Below are 22413 nucleotides of genomic sequence, written 5' to 3' on the forward strand. Positions count from 1 at the left end.
ATGCGTGTGGCGATCCCCAATAGCATAGCTACGCTTCTCGTGGAGGTGGGCTAAATTATTGAAGACTCAGAGAACTTGTTGCACGGTGCTACCAAAATTGTAAGTTTTCTAACTAAATAAAATGAATGGTTGCAAAGTTACTGGTTCTATGGATTGTTAGTGTGATATTAAAAAAAAGTATCACTTTATGCTTTTTATTTTTTAACGTCTGTTTCCATGCTTTAAAATAGACTAACAGGCAATTATGTGTAATGAGTGTAGCAATTTAAATGAACGGAACCACTGAATATTACTACTACTACTACTTAGCATTTCTATAGCGCTGCCAGGGTTACGCAGCGCTGTACAAGTTTAACATGGGGAAGGACAGTCCCTGCTCAAAAGAGCTTACAATCTAAAGGTTACAAACTATGTAGTCAGTGTAGGTATCATGAATGGGGAAAGTGGTTATGCTCCAAAAGCAAGGGAGAAGAGATGGGCTTTGAATAAGGACTTGAAAATGGGCAGGGAGGGCGCATGGCATATGGGCTCGGGAAGTCTGTTCCAGGCATATGGTGATGCGAGGCAGAAGGGGCGGAGTCTGGAGTTAGCGGTGGTGGAGAAGGGTACACATAGGAGTGATTTGTCCTGAGAACGGAGGTTACGGGTGGGCACAAACGGGGAGAGGAGGGTAGAGAGGTAATGGGGGGCTGCAGATTGAGTGCATTTGAAGGTTAATAGGAGAAGCTTGAACTGTATACGGTAGCGGATCGGGAGCCAATGAAGTGACTTGAGGAGAGGGGTGATATGAGAGTATCGGTTCACGCGGTAGATAAGACGTGCGGCGGAATTTTGGACAGATTGAAGGGGGGATAGATGGTTAAACGGGAGGCCAGTGAGAAGAAGGTTGCAATAGTCAAGATGAGAGATAACGAGCGAGTGGATGAGGGTTCGGGTGGTCTGTTCAGAGAGGATTGGGCGAATTTTGCTAATATTATAGAGGAAGAAGCGACAGGTCTTAGCTGTCTGCTGGATATGGGTAGAGAAGGAGAGGGAGGAGTCGAAGATGACTCCGAGATTGCGGGCTGAAGCGACGGGGAGGATGAGGGCGTTGTCAACAGAGACGGAAAGTGGGGGAAGAGGAGAAGAGGGTTTGGGTGGAAAGACAAGGAGCTCAGTCTTTGCCATGTTCAGTTTCAAATGCCGGTTGGACATCCAGGCAGCGATGTCTGAAAGGCAGGCCGAAACTTTGGCCTGGGTTTCGACCGTGATGTCGGGAGTGGAGAGATAAAGCTGGGTGTAATCAGCATAGAGATGGTACTGGAAACCATGAGATGAGATCAGCGAGCCCAGGGAAGAGGTGTAGATCGAGAAAAGAAGCGGTCCAAGGACAGATCCTTGAGGATCCCCAACAGAGAGCGGGATGGGGTGGAAGAGGAGCCATTAGAATATACTCTGAAGGTGCGTTGGGAAAGATACAAAGAGAACCAGGAGAGGACGGAGCCCTGGAAACCGTATGAGGACAGTGTGTCAAGAAGTAAATTATGATTGACGGTGTCAAAGGCGGCAGATAGGTCGAGGAGGATGAGGATGGAATAGTGACCTTTGGATTTGGCAAGGAACAGGTCATTGCAGACTTTAGAGAGTGCTGTTTCTGTTGAGTGTAGTGGGCGAAAGCCGGATTGAAGCGGGTCGAGGACGGCCTGAGAGGAGAGGAAATCGAGGCAGCGGCTGTGGACAGCGCGTTCAAGTAATTTGGAGAGGAAGGGTAGAAGTGAGATGGGGCGGTAGTTGGAGGGACAGGTGGGGACTAGTGATGGTTTTTTGAGAAGTGGTGTGACTACAGCGTGCTTGAAGGTGTCAGGGACAGTAGCAGTGGGGACAGTAGCAGTGGAGAGAGAGAGGTTGAGGATGTGACAGATTGAGGGGTTAACTGTAGGAGAGATGTTGTTAAGCAGATTGGTGGGAATGGGATCAGAGGAACAGGTGGTGCACTTAGAGGAAGAGAGAAGGCGAGCAGTTTCCTCTTCGGTGATCTCGGGGAAGGAGAAGAAGGAGGCCAGGCTAGGTTGGTTGAGGGAGTGGGTTAAGAAGTCACAGGGAGGAGAAGGCTTGGAAGTGAATTCAAGGTTTAACTTCTGCACCTTATCGCGAAAGTAGTCAGCTAGTGTTTGAGGAGAGAGTGAGGGGGGGGGGTGGGAGCGGAGGGCACTTTAAGTAGGGAGTTGAGGGTGGCGAAGAGGCGACGAGGGTTGGAGCCAAGAGAATTAGTTAATTGAGAATAATATTCCTGTTTGGCAAGGAATAGGGAGGACTGGAAGGAGGACAGCATGAATTTGTAATGGGTGAAGTCTGACAGGGTGTGAGATTTCCTCCAGAGTCGTTCAGCAGATCGGGTGCAGGAGCGAAGGTAACGGATGCAAGGGGTTAACCAGGGCTGAGGATTAATGCGCTTAGTGGGGCGAGAGACAGATGGTGCTAGGGTATCCAGAGCAGTGGAGAGAATTTCATTGTAGGCAGAGACAGCCGTATCGATAGATTCGGAAGAAGAGATGGAAGGGAAGAGATTGAAGATGTGAGAGGATAGGGTAGGGGGGTCGACGGCCTGGAGATTCCTGAAGGCAGTGGTTATAGTTGGGCGGGGTTGAGGGGGAGGGTGATGAAGTGTGAGGGTGATTAGGTGATGATCTGAGATAGGGAGGACTGAGGTGCAGAAATTGGAAGGTGAGCAGGAAGAGAAGAGAACGAGGTCGAGACAATGGCCATTACGGTGAGTAGGGGTGGTAGAGCATAGTCGGAGGTTAAAGGAGGATGTCAGAGTGAGGAATTTAGAAGCGTAGGAGTTGGATGGGTCGTCAACGTGAATATTAAAATGACCAAGAATGAGGGATGGAGATGAGGGATCAAGAAAGACGGTGAGCCAAGCGTCGAAGTCAGTAAGGAAGGAAGAGAGGGGCTTATCAGGGGGGCGGTAGATGACTGCAACTCTGAGTGGTGTCGGGTAGAATAGCCGGAGGATATGAGGATAAAGTTGTGCAGAAAGAAATAACCTATAAAATAGTAATCTATATACTAATTTGTACCTCAGCTTCTCTGGATGGGCTTCCCTCTCAGTGTCAAAAATGAAATGACGTCAGAGGACAGAGTCACTGGCCATGGAGGGTAGGGGAGAATCGCTGGAGATGGATGGGAGGGCAGGGCACAGGACAATCACACATGTATGCGATGGGAGGGTAGGGCACAAGCGAATCGCTGGATATCAATGGGATGGGATGGGAGGCGAGGGGAGAATCGCGGGACACGGATGGCAGGGTAGAGGAGAATTGCTGGGCATGGAGGGGAGGCCAAAATCGCGGGACACGAATGGGAGGGCAGGGCAGAGGAGAATCGCTGGACATAGATGGGAGGGGAGGGGAGGGAAGAATCGCTGGACATGGAGGGGAGGGCAGGGGAGAGAGGAGAAGCAGAGGGACACTCTAACGTGTACTGTACATCAATCGCTGGACATGGATGGGAGGGCAGGGCAGAGGACAATCGCTGCACATGGAGGGGAGGGCAAAATCGCGGGACAGGGAGGGGATGGCAGGGCAGAGGAGAATCGCTGGAGATAGATGGGAGGGGAGGGAAGAATTGCTGGATATGGAGGGGAGGACAAGAGAGAGAAGAAGCAGAGGGACACTCCAACGTACTGTACATCAGAAGCGATGGGAGGGCAGGGCACAGGCGAATCGCTGGATATGGATGGGATGGGAGGTGAGGGGAGAATCACGGGACACGGAGGGGAGGGCAGGGCAGAGGAGAATCACTGGACATGGAGGGGAGGTCAGTATTGCGGGACACGGAAGGGAGCGTAGGGCAGGGCAGAGGAAAATTGCTGGACATAGAGGGGATGGGAGGTGAGGGAAGAATCGCTGGACATGGAGGGGAGGGCAGGGGAGATAGGAGAAGCAGAGGGGCACTCCAACGAACTGTACATCACAAGTGATGGGAGGGCTGAGCAGAGGCGAATCACATTGTACATCACAAGCGATAGGAAGGCAGGGCAGAGGCGAAGGCGAATCGCTGGATATGGATGGGATGGGAGGCGATGGGGAGAATCGCAGGACATGGATGGGAGGGGACAGCAGGACAGAGGAGAATTGCTGGCCATCGAGGGGAGGCCAGAACCGTGGTACACGGAGGAGCGGGGAGAATTGCAGGACATGGATGGGATGGGAGGGTAGCGCAGAGAAGAATCAGTGGATATGGATGGGATGGGAGGCGAGGGGAGAATCGCGGTTCACTTAAAAACATAATCGCCATTACATGATAGCCTTTAGCCTTGCTAGCGCCAATTTCATTTTTTTGAGAAACGGGCCTTTTTTGCTTGTAGTAAATAAATTTATAAAGGCAAAGACAGTGTTGGGTTCTATTGGCAGTAGTTATTGTTCCTGCTCAGATTATAGTTCTATGGTGGTGGCAGGAGCGCATGCTAACTGCAGTGTTATGGCATTAACGTGCATTAAGGGAATTAGCACGTGCTGAAAGCCCATAAGTCATGAATTCCCTTAATGCGTGTTAAGGCCACAACACCTCTTGATGAATTTCCCCCTTATTTTTCTGGTTGTTCATTCTGGTACAGGTATATTCTCCTTAAGCAGTTGTACTATGCATTGACTTAAATTTTCTTCCACTTTTCTCTTTCAGTTTTTCTTTCTTTTTCTATATGATGTGCCTTTCCTGCATGAAGACTTCTTTATTTTGATGTAGTGAAAAATACAGTCAATTAGAGTGAGCACATATTCAATATGTGGTTCAAACAAAGTAATGCAGACATTCTTCAGGGAGAATTAGACTGAACTCTTACATGTACAGAATACGTTAGAGGCTCTGGCAGAGACTCCTTTACAAAGTAAGTATTCTTCCCGATTAGTATTTCCAAATTAATACATTGTCCTTGCTTATTTGGAAATACTAATTGGGTAGAATATATACTTCAGTAACATCATTAACTGAAATAACTACTTCTGAATATTATGGGTACAGGTGGGGATGGATGAGATATACTTGTGGGGATGGGTGAAATTTCTATTCTTGCACAGCTCTCTATTTGTAAGGTGGGACGTGGGGGTGAGAAGTTTTTGAGAATGCTGTATTGGGCTAGGGATTTGGGTTTGAGATAGAAAGGGAGAGATATATAGGGATGGAGGGAAAGGGTGTGGCCTGTGAGTTCTTCAGTAACAGACTGGCTAAAGTACTAAAGAGGGCTTTAAACTAAATCTGCTGGGCATGGGTGAGAAAAGCCCCAAAGTGATTAATAACCCCCAGGGAGGTAAGACATGAAATACCATTATAGAAAAGGGGGGGGAAAAAGTAACAGCTGGAAAGTCTTGTATACCAATGCTTGTAGTATGGGAAACAAATTTCTACATCTAGAGGCTGCAATGTTAGAAGCCAACTTGGGTTTAGTGGTGGTCACAGAGAGACACGACAGGGATGTAGTTATACTTGGAGGACAGACTTGCTGACCTGAACATATATACCTTGGAGGAAAGGAGAAACAGGGGTGATATGAAACAGACGTTCAAATATTTGAAAGGTATTAATCCACAAATGAACCTTTTTTGTAGATGGGAAGGCGGTAGAACTAGAGAACATGAAATGAGATTGAAGGGAGGCAGACTTAAAAAAAATGTCAGGAAGTATTTTTTCACAGAGAGAGTGGTGGATACTTGGAATGCCCTCCCGTGGGAGGTGGTGGAGATGAAAATGGTAATGGAATTCAAAAATGTGTGGGATAAATATAAAGGAATCCTGTTCAGAAGGATTGGATCCTCAGAAACTTAGCGGAGATTGGGTGGCAGAGCCAGTGGTGGCAGGCGGGGCTAGTGCTGGGCAGATTTCTACGGTCTGTGACCTGAAAATGGCAGATACAAGGGGAGGAAGTGACGTCACCAAGCAGCATGGACGCTTGAGTTAATAGCTCCGGTGGCCTCGCGGTGAAAACGACTACAATCGCAATTTAAAACAGCGCTGGAGAGCTAAAATCAGCAGCAGCACTAACCTGTGTAACGGTGCCACGATAGCGTATGAATCATCGTCGGACAGCAGCTGATCTTTCACGGTTCGCATTCGCGGGAGATGCGACAATGCCAAAAAACAAAATGGCGGACGCACAAAAAGCGAAAGACATGGCGAATACGGAGAAGCTTAAAACGCAGGAGCTGCCGGTGGAACAACAATCAGTAATAGACCCAACTGAGGAGGAGCAACCAGGCCTGCAAACATGGCTGCAAAACATTAGCGCGGACCTCAAAGCGCTGCGCACAGAGGTGGCAAAGCTGGGTACAGATCTACGAAGCGAGATCAGGGAGCTGGGAGTACGGCTGGAGGAAACAGAGACGCAAGTAGAGGCCCACAGCGAGGCCCTGAGCTCGCTAGATCAGAATATCGCTGAAATGCGGGGCGATCAACAACTGCTATTTGACAAAATAGAGGATTTAGAGAATCGAGGCCGCCGTAGCAATCTGAGGTTTCGAGGCCTGCCCGAAACACCACTCTACCAAGATAGCGAGCAAGTAGTCCAAAAAATTGTACAAGAACTGTTTACCAAGAACGGGGCCGCGAGGGAAAATGAGACAGTGCAGCTGGAAAGAGCACACCGGGCGCTGGGACCGGTAAGAGGCAATAAACCCAAAGATATCATTGCCTGCTTCACTAGCTATAAACTAAAAGAACAAATATTGAAAATGGCGTGGCAAACCCAGGACTTTAAGTGGGACTCTTACACTATTGAAATCTACCAAGATCTGGCAGCGGCGACGCTACGACGGAGAGGGGATCTGAGATCCTTTACGAGACACCTCAGAGAACTTAAAATTCAATACAGGTGGAGGCACCCTTTTACCCTGGTATTTTACAAAGATGGAAAAATGCACCAAATTCGGTCAATCGCAGATGCCAGAGCAATCTGCCCAGAAGCGGTTGAACCGGAAGAGAGACGGGGGGAAGGCCCAGCACCCGATCCCTCCCGCCGAAATGGCAACGGGTGGGGAAGGGCCCGAAGAGACTACAACGCCAACAATCTGCATCGCAGATCACTTGATGAGATATAAGATATGCAACAGGGAATGCTAATAACTTTAAAGTTGCTGTTGAAGTTGATTGTGTGGAGCTACACTCCAGCATTGGGCATGAGGTAGTTTGAAATATGTTTTTGCGGCGGGGCCCCGAGGAAGCGCCAGCTGTTCCTTCCTTCTGAGTAGGCATCTACAAGGGTTGTAAAGTGATGCCTAGAATGTATGGGGAGAGGTTGGGAGGGGGGAGAGGGAATTTTGTGGGGGAGATAGAGGGAAACAAAAGCAAACTTTGTATGGTACAAGCAACAGATAAGACATATGATTTTTTTTTTTTTTTTTTGTTACATTTGTACCCCGCGCTTTTCCCACTCATGGCAGGCTCAATGCGGCAGGCAATGGAGGGTTAAGTGACTTGCCCAGAGTCACAAGGAGCTGCCTGTGCTGGGAATCGAACTCAGTTCCTCAGGACCAAAGTCCACCACCCTAACCACTAGGCCACTCCGCCAAAGTAAAAGCAAGGTAGAGGGGCGAAAGATTACACGTTAAGTGGTAATGGGGGATATTAAATGCATGCTGCTTAATGTCAGGGGGCTAAATATACCCAGAAAACGACAACTATTGTTTCGTGAACTAAAGCGACTTGGGGTAGACATAGGATTGGTACAAGAGACCCACCTAAAACCTAGATACGAATACTTGTGTACCAACAAGAAATACCCTATCATTCATTTTGCCTCAAGTACAGACAATACAAAAAGCAAAGGGGTCCTGGTGGCATTTCGTAGTGGTAAGCCCTGGGAGATAAAAAAGGTTATAAAAGATAAAGAAGGGAGATATCTGATGATAGTACTTACACTAGGGGGGAGAACTTACACATTGGTGAATGTATATTGCCCCAACACAAACCAGGGGGACTTTCTTCAAAAAGTGGACCAAGTCCTAACTAGGCACGTTGAGGGATCCCTATTGGTGGGAGGAGACTTTAATCTTACTCTACACCCATTGCTAGACAACACAACCCGTAAGGCGAGCTATGCCAAACAAGATAGGCGAAAACTTCATGAGTTCATAACACGCTGGCAACTTATAGACTACTGGTGAAAAGATAACCCCTCTCAACGAGCATACACATACTACTCCATGGTACATCAGTCCTCTTCTAGAATAGACATATGGCTAGGGGATGCCTCCTTGTTGGGATCAGTAGGAGAGCAATCCATACTTCCTCACACCTGGTCGGATCACTCACCGGTGATACTTACAATCAAGGGGTCAGACCCTAATAAAAAGAAACGGCAGTGGCGCCTTGATGACGCCCTATTGGCGGACCCATCTAATATATCCCAGATAGAAATGAAAATTCAGGAATATATCCAGTTTAATGATAACGGGGAGGTCTCCCCAACTGTGCTCTGGGAGGGATATAAAGCGGTAATGAGAGGACACTTGATAGCCTTGCGATCAAAGAGATGGAGGGAGAGATGCACTAAAGAAACTGAATTGCGCCAACAACTTACTCAGACGGAGAAGTTGCTCCAAGAGGGGAAAGATCAGAACCCACTGAAACTCAGGGGACAGGCACATAACATTCGCACACAAATACAGGATCTAGAGCTAGCAGATTTGGCAGAAAAATTACAACGGATACATCAACTATATTTTGAATTCGGGAACAAACCTAGTAGACTACTGGCTCATAAACTAGCACAGCACACTAGCAGAAACATGATAAGTGGCCTTAGAGATGCAGGGGGAACGATACATAATGAATCAGAATTTCTAGAAACAGCTTTTAGTAGATACTATCAGCACTTGTATAGCACTGAGGGGAGCAGCGAAATAGAAGAAATCAGGGCCTATCTAGCGAGTGTGGACCTCCCACGGCTCCCAGACACGGCAAATCAAACACTAGGGAAACCCATAACACAAGAAGAGGTAGAACAAACGATCAATGGGTTATCTATGCATAAAGCTCCAGGGCCAGATGGGTTCACAAACAAATTTTATAAAACGTTTCGAAAACAATTGGCCCCCCTATTGATATGGGTGTTTAACTCACTGGATGAGACCACAGGCCTCCCACCAACATGGAATTTGGCTACGATTACGGTCCTTCATAAACAAGGCAAAGACCCCCAGTTGTGCAGCTCCTACAGACCCATCTCACTGTTAGGAGTAGATTATAAAATATTTTCCAAAATTATGGCCACTAGGCTACAGAAATATCTCCCACAGCTTATACATGAAGACTAAGCAGGTTTTGTTCACGAACGACAGACATTTGATAATATTAGAAGGACCCTGCAGGTCATCCAGGGGGCCCAAACACTCCAATCACCTTTATGTATATTATCATTAGACGCGGAGAAGGCCTTCGACCGGGTCAGCTGGCCGTTTCTCTTTGCAGTACTAGAAGAGGCTGGTGTGGGAGGGCGCTTTGCGGAATGGCTGCGTCTAATATATAAGGTTCCCAGTGCGGCTGTGAGGATTAATGGTACATTGACCAGCCCTTTTCCCATATATAGAGGCACCAGACAGGGGTGCGCATTATCGCCCCTGCTGTTCGCTCTAGTAATGGAACCATTGGCAATCAGGATACGAGCACACCAGGGAATAAGAGGCCTCATAGGAGGGGGTGTTGAAACAAAGATACTACTCTTTGCAGATGACATCTTGCTTCTATTGAAGGATCCCCTAACTGCTTTTCCAGCTCTGGAGGATGAAATACAAGCATATGGAGCACTATCAGGCTTCAAGATTAATTTCGAAAAATCTGAGGCGCTTGATATAAATCTACCTAAAACCTCTCTAGATATATTGAGAAAACAATTTCCATATAGATGGGCTACTAAGTATGTCAGATATCTTGGGGTCAATGTACCACGCCAGGTGGAAGAAATATTTGAATATAACTTTCTGGGTAAGGTGCGGGAACTCTTCCGGGAACTAGAACGTTGGGAGGGACTGACACTATCTTGGGTGGGCAGAATCAATGCAATAAAGATGATAATACTCCCAAAATTGCTGTACCTATTCACGGCCCTTCCAATCGAAATACCAGATATCTTCTTCCGGGGTTTACAAGGCAGAGTGTTCTCATTTATCTGGAAGAAAAGACCACCCCGGGTAAGGCGAGAAATGATGTACCAATTCCGAGAGCGGGGGGGCATGGGGGTTCCATCATTCCAAGAGTACTACATTGCAGCCCACCTACGAATCTTAGCAATTTGGTTCCAGAACTCAGGGAAAATTTGGACATAGAACAAAGTTGGCTGGAGCCATACCCCCTTAGGGCCATACCATGGTTACCAAAACACACTTTACGAGGCCTGATTAAGAGAAGTCCCCCTCTTTTGCAGGGGCCATTAAGAATCTGGTATAAGGTTAGAGAACAATTTTTCCCCGAACGTAAATACTTCAAACATACATATCTCAGATACGCCCCCCAATTTGGCCCAGGAACTTTAAACACTGTGTACAAGGACTGGGAGGATATGGGACTGTATGCATTAGGACAAATGTGTGAAGAGGGCGAGATCCCCTCTTATTCGCAGTTATGCCAGGAACATGGGCTTTCCCCCATACAGGCCTTTCATTACCACCAGGTACAGAACTTTATTAAATGCAAAGCGAGAGAAGAACTTGAGTTGATTGAGACACAACTGGAAAAAGGAATGACAAGTGGGGGGAACAAGGGAGGTATATCCAGAATATATAAAGCCCTCTTGGCCCGAGAAAACCCAGTAGAACAATATACACAAAAATGGGAGATGGCAATAGGGACCATATATGATTCAGCACAATGGAAAAGGGCGCTCAAATCCCTACTTAGAGTATCAATCTCTAGCGCTATGGTAGAGAATGGGCATAAGATCCTATATGGTTGGTACCACACCCCAAGTCGCTTGGTCAAGATGTTTGGGTCGGGCTCCTCCCAATGCTGGCGGGAATGTGGATATGAGGGTGATATGTATCATATATGGTGGTCATGTGTACACGCACAGAGATACTGGAAGACAATTGTGGACTATTTAAATTTAGTGACTGCCGCACACTACCAGCTAAAGGCAGAATGTTGCCTACTCCACTTCAAACCGCCGGCAATCCAACTACATGTGCATCAGTTTGCCACACAAGTGTTCGTGGCAGGTAAATTAGCGCTGGCGGCGTCCTGGAAAAAACCTAGCCTACCTGACATTTTAGTGGTACAGGAAAAACTGAAATACATACAATTGATGTCCAAGCTCACAGCGATGAACAAAGGACGAATGGCCCAACACCAAAAGATATGGGAATCATATCTCACTTGGTCGGCATCATCAGTGAACTTACAAGGACATAGAGACTGCTAATAAGGAAAGAAGGGGGGGGGGGGGGGGTAGAAGGGGGGAGGGGAGGGTGGGAGAGGGAGTTTAGCATAATGATGTTAATAGCTGAAGAGATATGGAATTGTAAAAAGCAATCATTCCAAAAGTTATTTAATTTGTGAAAGGTAACTGTTTAATGTTGATGTTATATGGTTATGGAAAAACTATAAATAAAAAACTAAAAAAAAAAAGAAAATGGCAGATACAAAATCAAGGTCAGGTATACACAAAAAGTAGCACATATGAGTTTATCTTTTTGGGCAGACTGGATGGACTGTGCAGGTCTTTCTATGCCGTTATCTACTATGTTACTATGTTATACTGTATTCAGGAAGGACAGGGTAGGGAAAAAGGGTGGAGGAGTGGCATTATATGTTAAGAATAGTTTAAAGTGGGAGGAAGTGACGTCACGAGACTAGATGGCTGCCTGAGTTTTGGCTCCCGCACTTCCCTACACCATTAAGCCATTATCCATGCCCATCCACAGTCGTATTGCTACTTAAACAGCTGGAAAGAGAGCGCAGACACTGCTGCCAACAATGAGCAAAATATCGGGATCACAGCAGCGAGATGGGGAGCGATGTTCCACCCGACAGCTGGCGAAGGGCCTTTCCCGCCATGCGTCCCCAGAAATACAGCGGTCTTCTGATTCCGACACTGCCTCTTCTCTTGCTGAGCCTCGAGGTACGATTAAAAAAATAAAAAAGACCGCTACGCCCAAGGACCTCACGAAATACTTAGAGGCGATTAGAGAGGAAATCAAGGCCTCTCGGTTGGAGATTCTTGAACACGTGGACGCTATCAGCTTGGACTTAAGGGAATTGGGCGGACGAGTTGAGAGCCTGGAGGATCGGGTAGAGGAGCAGACTGAAGCCAGCGCGGCAATGGACGCCCGCATAACCCAATTAACCGATCAAACAGAGGATTTACAATATAAACTCGACAATCTCGAGAATCGGGGTCGTCGGAATAATTTGCGCTTTCGTGGGGTGCCGGAGAGTGGAGGAGGAGAAGATGTGCCTACTATAATTCGTGCACTCTGTGAACGGATCCTGGGAGAAGCACCTACCCCGGGTGAATTGTTGATTGAGCGAGCGCATCGGTCGTTGGGAAAACCTATGGGAAACCGACCACGAGACATAGTAGTGCGCTTTGCGTCGTACCCTTTTAAAGAGCGCATCTGGCAACAGGCCCGTAAATTGACCACGTTGGAATATAATGAAGCTCGGGTTTCAGTCTATCAGGACCTTTCGACTTACACCCTGGCACAGAGGCGGGCCATGAAACCTGTCCTGGAAATTTTGCAAAAGGAGAAAATCGCCTACCGCTGGAGTTTTCCTTTTGCGGTGTGCTTCGCGCTGGGAGGCAAGCAACTCCGGTTCCGCCGAGTGGTGGAAGCCTGGCATAACCTTCATGAAGCAGGCCTAACTGCAACGGAGACTCCTCCGATGGGGCTGACTCCAGCTACGCAAGCGAAACTTCAGAAGTGGAAGCGAGTAGGGCCGAAGTCATCAAAGCATGGGACCTGAACTGGTTTGCGTATAGTTGAACTTGCATAAATGTGCAGTGTTACTGTTTTTGGGTTAAGTCTGCTATACCATAAGATGGACATTGCTCCAGCTGTAATTCCTATTGAAGTGGAGGAGGGGTATTGGGTATATTGGAATTATGTGATATAGAATCAAAGGCGTTGAAGGTGTATGAGTGGGGTGGGGGAGGGGAGGCCGGGTGGTTGCCTGGGTTGGTGGCTCACTTTATCCTTCATATCCCATTCAGTGCTAGATGGCATTGTCTGGTGGTTGGAAGGAGGGGGGAGGGGGGGGGGGGAAGTTGGAGTCTGGATGCATACTGTGTGTGTGGTAAGGGGGAGGAGGGAAGGGAGGGGGGTTGGGGGGGGGGGGGGAGAATAGACAAGGGCAATGGAGCAGGGACCGCAGAGGTAGGACATGGGAAGTAGCATTGACCCTAATCTTCCGAGGTGCCATCAACTGTCTCACAGTTTGTTTGTTCTTTTTGTGTTCACTGTTTTGCAAATGTGCTTAGGACGCGCTAAATGTTGAGTATGGACTTGAAAGTATTGTCATATAATGTCAAAGGTCTTAATATGCCCCAAAAAAGGCAAAAGATATACAAAGAGATACAGCATTATAGCCCACAAGTAGTACTTCTACAAGAGACACACCTTCGTCGTAGGCATGTTAAGCTTCTCTCCTGCCCGGGTTACCCAGGGGTATATTGTGCTTCAGCAGAGGCCTCTAAAACCTGTGGAGTGGCTATTTTGATTCATTCTTCGGTGGGGGCGCAGGTAATGGACATTAAGAGGGATCCGGGTGGACGTTTTATCTTTATGCATGTTCAAATTCAACAGGTGGATTTAACCATAGCATCTGTCTATGCTCCCAATACTGGGCAGGTGGAATTTTTTACTAAGGTGAAGAACTCTTTGGCAGGGTTTGTAAAGGGCTCCCTAATTCTGGGGGGGGACTTCAATGCAGTGATGAATCCTGCCCAGGACCGTTCTGGAAATCCTAAAACTGAAGGGGGAAAGAGGGAGGCGTCTGCTTTAGAATCTTTGGTACATTCCCTGGGAACTTTAGATTTGTGGCGGCTGACGCATATGGCGGACAAAGACTACACATTCCACTCACGGGTTCATGACTCATATTCACGAATAGATTACATATTTGTGGATGTTGCCTTGGTGGAGAGGGGGCCGGTGGCGGGATTGGGCAGTGCGACAGTATCGGACCATGCTCCGGTGTGGGTTACACTGCCCACCCTGCGAGCTGAACCCAAAGAAAGGAGATGGACTTTAAACACTAGTTTGCTTCTTGACCCGGAGGTGGAGGGGGGTTATCGCATTATGTTGCAGGAGTACCTGGAGCTGAATAGACAATCAGGACCACCCCTGTCCACTGTCTGGGATGCTATGAAAGCGGTTTCGCGGGGTTACTTTCTGCAGGTAGCCAGTAAGCGTGCTAGGGTACGTAGGAGTCAAATAGCCGATTGTCTGGAGCGGATACGCCAATTGGAGAGCCAACATAAGGTAGACCGATCTCCCCATACCCTTCAACAACTGAGTGGGGAACGGATGAAGTTAGATTCTATTTACTCAGAGCAGCTGAGTTGGACACGGGACAGGCATAGAGTGGGAATGTATGAGTTCTCAAATAAGGCGGGTAGGCTCCTTGCTACTAAGTTGCGTAGGCAGAAGGTAGACCGCATGGTGAAGCAGGTGAGAAATGAGAGTGGCGAAGTGCTGTTTACCTCTGAGCAGATACGTAACCGTTTTGTGGAATTCTATACCACACTATACGACCAGGAGATTCACCCCTCTATGGAATCTATCGAGGACTATTTGGCGAGCTGCCCACTTGCGCCTCTGGCGGGTCGACTTAGGGACCAGCTTGAGGAACCGGTTACCCCGCTTGAGGTGCAGGAGGCTATTAGAGGTTTGCCCTCCAGCAAGGCCCCTGGGCTGGATGGATTGCCCAATGAATTCTATAAAAAGTTTGCCCCTGACTTGGCGCCGTTGCTTGCTGATCTTTTTAACCAGGTGGGAGGGGAGGGTGCTCTGCCTTCCTCTATGATGGAGGCATGGATCGCAGTATTGCCCAAACCCGATAAAGATCTAGCGGAATGCGGCTCATACCGACCCATTTCGGTTTTGAACGCAGACGTAAAAATACTGGCTAAGGTATTAGCTAATAGACTTGGACCTCTTATGCCGACTCTTATTCACCCTGACCAAGTGGGCTTTGTGGCCCATCGTAAGGCCATAGATAATATTCGGCGTACATTGGACCTTATGTTCTTTGCAAAGAGAAGTCAGAAACCATTGTGCCTTCTCGGCTTAGATGCTGAGAAGGCCTTTGATAGAGTCCACTGGCCTTTATGTATAAGGTCCTAGAGGTTATGGGCTTTGGTGCACACTTTCGAAGTTGGATTAGGGCATTTTATGTGGAACCCAAGGCTTGTGTCAGGGTGAATGGAAGTAACTCCGCTCTGTTTGCGTTGCATAGGGGGACAAGACAGGGCTGCCCGCTTTCACCGCTATTGTTCGCCATGGTTATGGAGCCCTTCGCTGCCCGGGTGCGGTCTGATGTGGGCATTTCAGGAGCTCGAGTGGCAGAGACTACGCATAAGATGGCCCTTTTTGCAGATGACATTTTGTTGTATATTACTCACCCAGTGACTACGGTCCCTGCCTTGTTGAATCACATAGAGGAGTATTCTGCAGTGTCGGGATTTAAAGTTAATATGAGCAAGTCAGAAGCTTTGAATGTGACACTCCCGGCAGAAGTAGTTTCTTCCATGAAAGCGTCGGCGCCTTTCCGGTGGGCAACCAAGAGCATTAAATATTTAGGGGTAAATATAACAACAGATTTGTCAGAGGTATTTGTAGCTAATTACAAAGGGCTGGCTAGCAAGCTAAGGGGAGATTTGGAAAAATGGGGGGATCAGGAATTTTCCTGGTTCGGGCGGATAGCCATCGTCAAGATGAACGTGTTGCCGCGGCTGCTTTATTTATTTCAGGCCCTGCCTGTTATGATGCCCAGGCGATTCCTTGCTTCCTTACAGGATTCAGTAATGCGCTTCGTCTGGGCAGGCAAGCGTCCGAGGCTAGCTCGTAAGTTGCTTTATCAAGACAAGAAAAGGGGGGGGATGGGGGTCCCTAACCTTAATTGGTACTATAGGGCTAGTCAGGGAAGAGCCGCCATTGAATGGTACCAGGAATACCCTGATCGACAATGGGTGCACCTGGAGCAACACTCTTTGGGGTCCACGCCGTTGGGGGCCCTCGTGGCTGCCTAGGCAGTTTCGACAGCTGGGTGAGGAGGTGTGTCCGTCCATATGTGTCACATTCCACTATTGGGACAGTCTATTTCCCCAGGGTCATTGTGTGCTAACCCAGATGTCACCCATAGCCTTTAACCCGTTGTTTAAGCCAGGGACAGTAGCTGGACCTTTCAGGAGGTGGTATAGGGAGGGATTGAGGACTTGGGGACAATTGTTAGAGAATGGCTCGCTGATGTCTTTTGCCACACTGCAATCTACATATTCAGTTAGAGAGGGGGACGCATACGCCTATCAGCAACTTACCCACTTCCTTAAAACGAAGGCGGTGGGTCAGGTAATACAGAGGCAAAGACTGGAAGTGGAGGAGATATGTCTTAAATTTGTTTCATCAAGAGGCTTGATAGGACGCTTATACAAAAGTGTCAATGCACAGGTTTCCAGCTACACCCAGCATAGGTCCAGTTGGGAGCGGGAACTAGGAGTGTCTCTGGGTGGACCCGAGTGGGAGAGAATAGAAAGAGCAGCGAGTGGTGTGTCTGTTCATGTCCCCCTTAAAGAGAATGCGTTGAAGGTTCTGTTTCGGTGGTACCTTACACCGGATCGTCTCCAGCGCATCTTTCCGAACACACTGGGCTTGTGCTGGAGAGGGTGTGGCCATAAGGGGACTATGGGGCATGTGTGGTGGGGATGTGTGAAGATTCGGGCGTTTTGGAAATCAGTACATCATCGACTACAGAGTTGGGTGGGGCGTGTGGTTCCGTGGACCCCCAAGTTTTTCTTGTTCTCTGCAGACATGCATGGTTTAAAACCACATCATCAAGCTCTGATGCGGCAGGCGGTGGGGGCTGCTAGAGTAGTAATCGCAGCACATTGGAAGCAGAAGGGGGTTCCTCCCATTAAGAAGTGGGAAAACAAGTTGACTTACATATGTGAAATGGAGCGGCTGATGGCCGACAGAAAACATCAGCTGCACAGATGGCAGTCTATATGGGAATACTTTTTGAGAAAGTAAGCTCTACAGGTCAAACGAAAGATGAACGGTTACATTTGGACTATAGGGTCAAAGAGCAGGGGTATGGGAAGGTCAGGGAGGGTGGGTTGTCGGGGGGGTTGGGGGCTAGGGATTCCAATTGTTCATTTTAGTTCCAGTTAATCAATACATGTAATATAAAAAAATTTAACATAAATAAATAAAAAAACTCAGAAGTTACCTATGGGAAAGTTACAATGTAAATGTAGCGTGCTGGGTAGGTGTTTATTCTCTTTCTACTATCCACACCAGAAACGCATTGTACCCAACGAATATGAAGCTGTATTGTATTGATATTTGGTTTAATAAAGACTTCTTGTAAACAAAAAAAAAGAATAGTTTAAAGTGACAAAACTGCAGGATGCATGGGGTAAGGAAGAAGCGCTGTGGGTTAAACTAGTAAAAGGGAAAGGAATATGTATTTACATTGGTGTAATATACAGGTCACCTTCACAGTCAGAAGAAGTGGACAGAGACTTAATTGAAGACTTCTACAAAATAGCTAGGAAAGGGGAAGTACTACTGATAGGTGATTTCAATATGCCGGACGTCAATTGGGGCGTCCCTGCTGCATGGTCATCTAGAAGCAAAGAGATCTTGGATTCTCTACAGGAAGAATTGTTTCAGCAGTGGGTAATGGAACCAACACGGGAGAGAGCTATCCTAGACCTGGTGCTCACAAACAGGAAAAATGTTTCTGATGTTACAGTGGGAGATCATTTGGCATCTAGTGACCACCAAATGGTGTGGTTCAGTATTAATACAGAGGAGTAGAGGGCTTATTCAAGATTGAAGGTCCTAGATTTCAAAAGAACTAAGTGTGCTGAGATAGGGCAATTTCTCAGGAAAGAGCTGGATGGGGACTTCTGAAGGAAGTAGAACAGCAGTGGGTACAACTGAAAGGAGCTATTTTAAAGGCAACAAACCTTTATGTTAGAAAATGACATAAAAGTAAGAGGAACAGAAGGCCGCTCTGGTTCTTGAACTTTTACTACTTGTCTTCAAAACATTGCAAACAGAACAACTCCTCTATCTCTTCTATTACCTTGTTCCTTATTGCCCAGCTCGAATATTAAGATCAGCAGAACAAAATCAATTAGTCATCCCAAGTTATCGAGAGATAATTCACGCGCATACAAGACACTGTATTTTTAGTGTACAAGGCTCCCAACTTTGGAACAATCTTCCAGCTTCCCTTTGATTAGAAATATCGCTTGAGAAATTTAAGACTTAAAAACCTATCTGTTCAATGATGCATACCATTAAACGTCTTCCAGGTGGCACCTTGGAAAACTCTCAAAGATATTATGTGTTTTTCCTCATGTTTTTACCCCCCCCCCCCCCCCAAATCTGTCCTATTTAATGTTGTAGTTCTACTCCCTTTCCTACAAGTCATGTCTAAATGTCTACCTTTTTACTGGTTTTGCATCTTGCCTTTCTCTCTTTATCTTAGATTGTAAGCTGCCCAGAAGGTCTCCCATAGGGCTGGATAGTAAATAACTAATAAACTTGACCCTTAGTAGTTCAGAAAAAGATTACAACTTTTTTATTTGAGCGAACTTAGGATGTTGTTTAGTTGTTGAAGGTTTTATATTATTTCTATATAATGAACGATAAGTTGATATCTTTTTTTTATTATTATTTTTTGTACACTGCAGTGAACCCTTTTAGGGAAATTAGCAGTTTATATTGATATTGATATATTTCTATTATATTTTTGCTGTCTGGATTTAATATTCATTTTCCTTTCTTTTCTAGGATGCACTATAGAAGATGGAAGTGATGGACTAGGACAGATATCCTTGGAGTTCTGCAAAAAAAAAGATTGTTGGCTTTTCTCAGATGATGATCCACACCAGCCAAGGGATGCATTCATGGTCAATGTGAACTTGACCAATGAGCAAGAACAGCAGATGTGCTGGCAAAAGGTAGGGAAAAAACATGGTGAAAAGATCAATATTGTAGAAATGATGAACATGCATGAATACCTGCCACAGATCCAACGCAGTCAGAGGTGGACAATGTTTTTTTTCTTTTTTAATGCAATTTACATATTACAGTATATGTTTGTACAGAAAATGCTAAAGATACAAACTATTACAAATTAAATTATCTATAATAAAGAAAACAATATCTCAACAGCATCCATCAAGCCCACACTAGGAGAAAGACCCGGACAGAAAATTAAGAAGCAATAAATAAGTCGTCAATAAAACAAACAGCAAAAAAGTACTGTGTTCCAGGACATTTAGATTTACAACAGACACAAATCTTAAACAAGATCTACACTTGAAGTTCCTTCTTACTATTAATGAAGGTGACTGGAGGTTTGAATAGTATATTTCACATAACCATATCAAACATATAAATGGCAAGAGGCGTACTCACTCGCAAATGCGCAATAGAGACCCTCTCTGTCCTGCCCCCGCGTCAATATGTGATGATGGGGGCTTGACAGAGAGGGAACCTGGGAACCTGCGCACCTGCGAGTGAGGGAACCGCCGTCGCCACCGCTCTCCCCCCCCCAGGGTTGCCGCTACCGCTCCCCCCACCCACCCGGAGTCGCCGCCGCCACCCACCCTCCACCCGGCCCGGCTACCTGGCTTCAATATTCAAACCATCGGAACGCAGCACACAGCTCATCTGAGCTGCCGTTGGCCTTCCTTACCTGCCTGTGTCCCGCCCTCGCCTACGTTATGTCACACGAGGGCGGAACACACGCAGAGAAGAAGGAATGCCGATGGCACGCAGCTCAGATGAGCTGTGTGCTGCGTTCCGGCGGTTTGAATAGTGAAGCCAGGTACCCGGCCCGGGTGGAGGGAGGGGCGAAGGGGACTCGGGGGGGGGGGGGGGCAGCGGCGACTCCGGGGGGAGGGGTGGCGGCGACCTATCCGGGGGGGGCCTTTGAACCCCCCCATCCTTTACTAGCCCGTTTTTACGGGCTCAACGGCTAGTTTTACTATACTTTGACAGAAGTTTAAAGGATGTTCAACTTTTACTTGTACAAAATCTCCTGGTACCTCTGTCACCACTACAGTAAGGAGACTGATCAAGGACACACTGGCTCTCCAGCAAGAGCCTCTCACCATGCGACTTTACTGGCTTGTAGGAAGGTTTTGTAGTTAGCCTCAGTTTGCTGTAACTGATGTAACTGACACAGGCTACATGTAGCAAGCTGGAATGGGAGAGAGCACCTGCCTGCCTGAGAGGAAGTGGTATTTTATGTTTGTAAATTCCTGACTTGGTTAGTTTTGTTCAGAATTCCTCATTCCTTTAAACAAAGTCATGAATGAGGCAGACTACTACTACTACTACTATTTAGCTCTGGCGTCTCCACTTACCTTATATTTTCTGTGCATTTCAGAGCTTTGTGGTGTTTGCACTAAGAAAACCAGTTCCCAGGAGTTACTGGGTTCAGACATCTCAAGAAAACTGTGCTATTATCTTACCATCTTTCACTGTGCATAGCAGTATCTCCAGCGGTGTGGCTTGGCCCCACCCATTCTGTGTCATCATTTCCTGCTTGTTCAAGCTGAAAAGCATGCCAAGAATGAGGAAGGCTTTTTACTGTCTGCTATCCCTCTGAACTGTGCTTTTCATCCAGATTGTTGGTAACATCTTATTTCATCAGTGCTATTATCTTACCATCTTTCACTATGTACGGCATCATCTCTGACGGCGCAGCTTGGACCCACCCACTCTGTGTCTTCACTTCCTACCTGTTCAAGCTGAAAAGTGCACCAAGAATGAAGTACAGTGCCTCAGGCGTGGCACCAAAGGGCACATCGAAGGGGCATGGCCTGCCCCTTTGGGGGTAACTTTATCAGATGGTGACATTTTTTCAGAAACTGGGTCCCTTATTGGAACAAATTGGTTGAAAGATCATCTATCCTGATAAAAGAAGCCTCGCTATCCAGTTCTAGAAACTGCTTCCAAATGCAATTTTGTGTGCAATTTTTAAGTTTGATTTTGTTTTTGGAATATGTTTTAGTAATATTATGTAGGACTGTATTAACCAGATATTTTACTGAAGTCTGCAGGCTGATAGTTTTACTTTAAGTTTTTATTGTGGTGAGATAATTTTGTGACTTTAGCATGGCTATGAACTGAGATAGTTGGCATGTTTTCTGTTTATCTTACTTCTGGGAAACAGTGATATCTTCTACGGTCTTGGTTGGCAGATACTGACTGTTTTATACCTCACGTCGGCCATAAATACATCATATATCACAGTTATAATGTTTTACTCGACTGAGTTGGTTATGCCAAATTTAATAGAAGTAATATCACCATGTGACACAGAAAAATCAACACGACAGATTTACAAACTTGAAACGTGGCTCTTTTGCACACCAGTTGACCACAGTAGGGCATATACAATAGATTAGTTCAACTTATGCCTGTACCTGTTTATTATATTAACGCCAGATCTGTAGTTAACAAGCAGTACAATTAAGAACTGGATAGTGGAAGAACAATCAGACCTGGTGGTCATTTCAGAAACCTGGCTATAACTTTGTGATGATCCTGCAAATGGATATAAGATGATTCACCAACCCAGGGAAATAAGGAAGGGAGGGGGCATAGCATTAATCTATAGTTATTCCTCAATGTTCAGAGGAAGCTGGCTTTTATGTCATTGTCATTAGAGATGTTATCCAGTACTATTTAGGATACTGTTCAGAAGGTTTACTGTGCTGTACCCTATTTTTTTTATTTTTATTATTTAAATTTTCCAATATATCACCACATAAAGTGAATATGCAATCGGCATTATTTAACATTAGGAAACAAAAATGATAAGTATATATCTTTACAGCCCATTTGTCCACAAGTTAAAGAAATTTGATTCCAAGATTAAGGAAATTAAAAAAGAAAAAAGATACAAAAATTAATAATCAATAGATGCTTCCTCTGGTTCAGACCCCAGCCTGCTAAATTAGGGAAGGTTTACTATATTCACATCAACTCTTGCATCAATAAACTCTTTCAACTGTTTTGGATCTACAAACTGAAAATGTTTACCCTCAAGCACCACATTACAAAAACAAGGAAATTGATGTACCCTATTTTATTGTCTGCCTGGATAATTGCTCATGAGGACTTTATAGATTTTATATCATCAGTTAATATGAAATATGCCAATAGTTTAGATCCATGTCCAGCTTATCTAATGAAT

General features: G+C 46.3%; 1 long non-coding RNA gene across 1 annotated transcript; it reads left to right on the forward strand.

Moving 5' to 3' along the window:
- Positions 1 to 34: 34 nt before the first annotated feature.
- LOC115471234 lies at positions 35 to 21931 on the forward strand. The gene is made up of 3 exons (XR_003942303.1): positions 35 to 99; positions 18993 to 19162; positions 20599 to 21931. It is a non-coding gene; the product is annotated as an uncharacterized LOC115471234 (long non-coding RNA).
- The last annotated feature ends 482 nt before the right edge of the window (positions 21932 to 22413 follow it).

Source organism: Microcaecilia unicolor, chromosome 5 (genome assembly GCF_901765095.1).
Source record: "Microcaecilia unicolor chromosome 5, aMicUni1.1, whole genome shotgun sequence".
Classification (NCBI taxonomy): domain Eukaryota; kingdom Metazoa; phylum Chordata; class Amphibia; order Gymnophiona; family Siphonopidae; genus Microcaecilia; species Microcaecilia unicolor.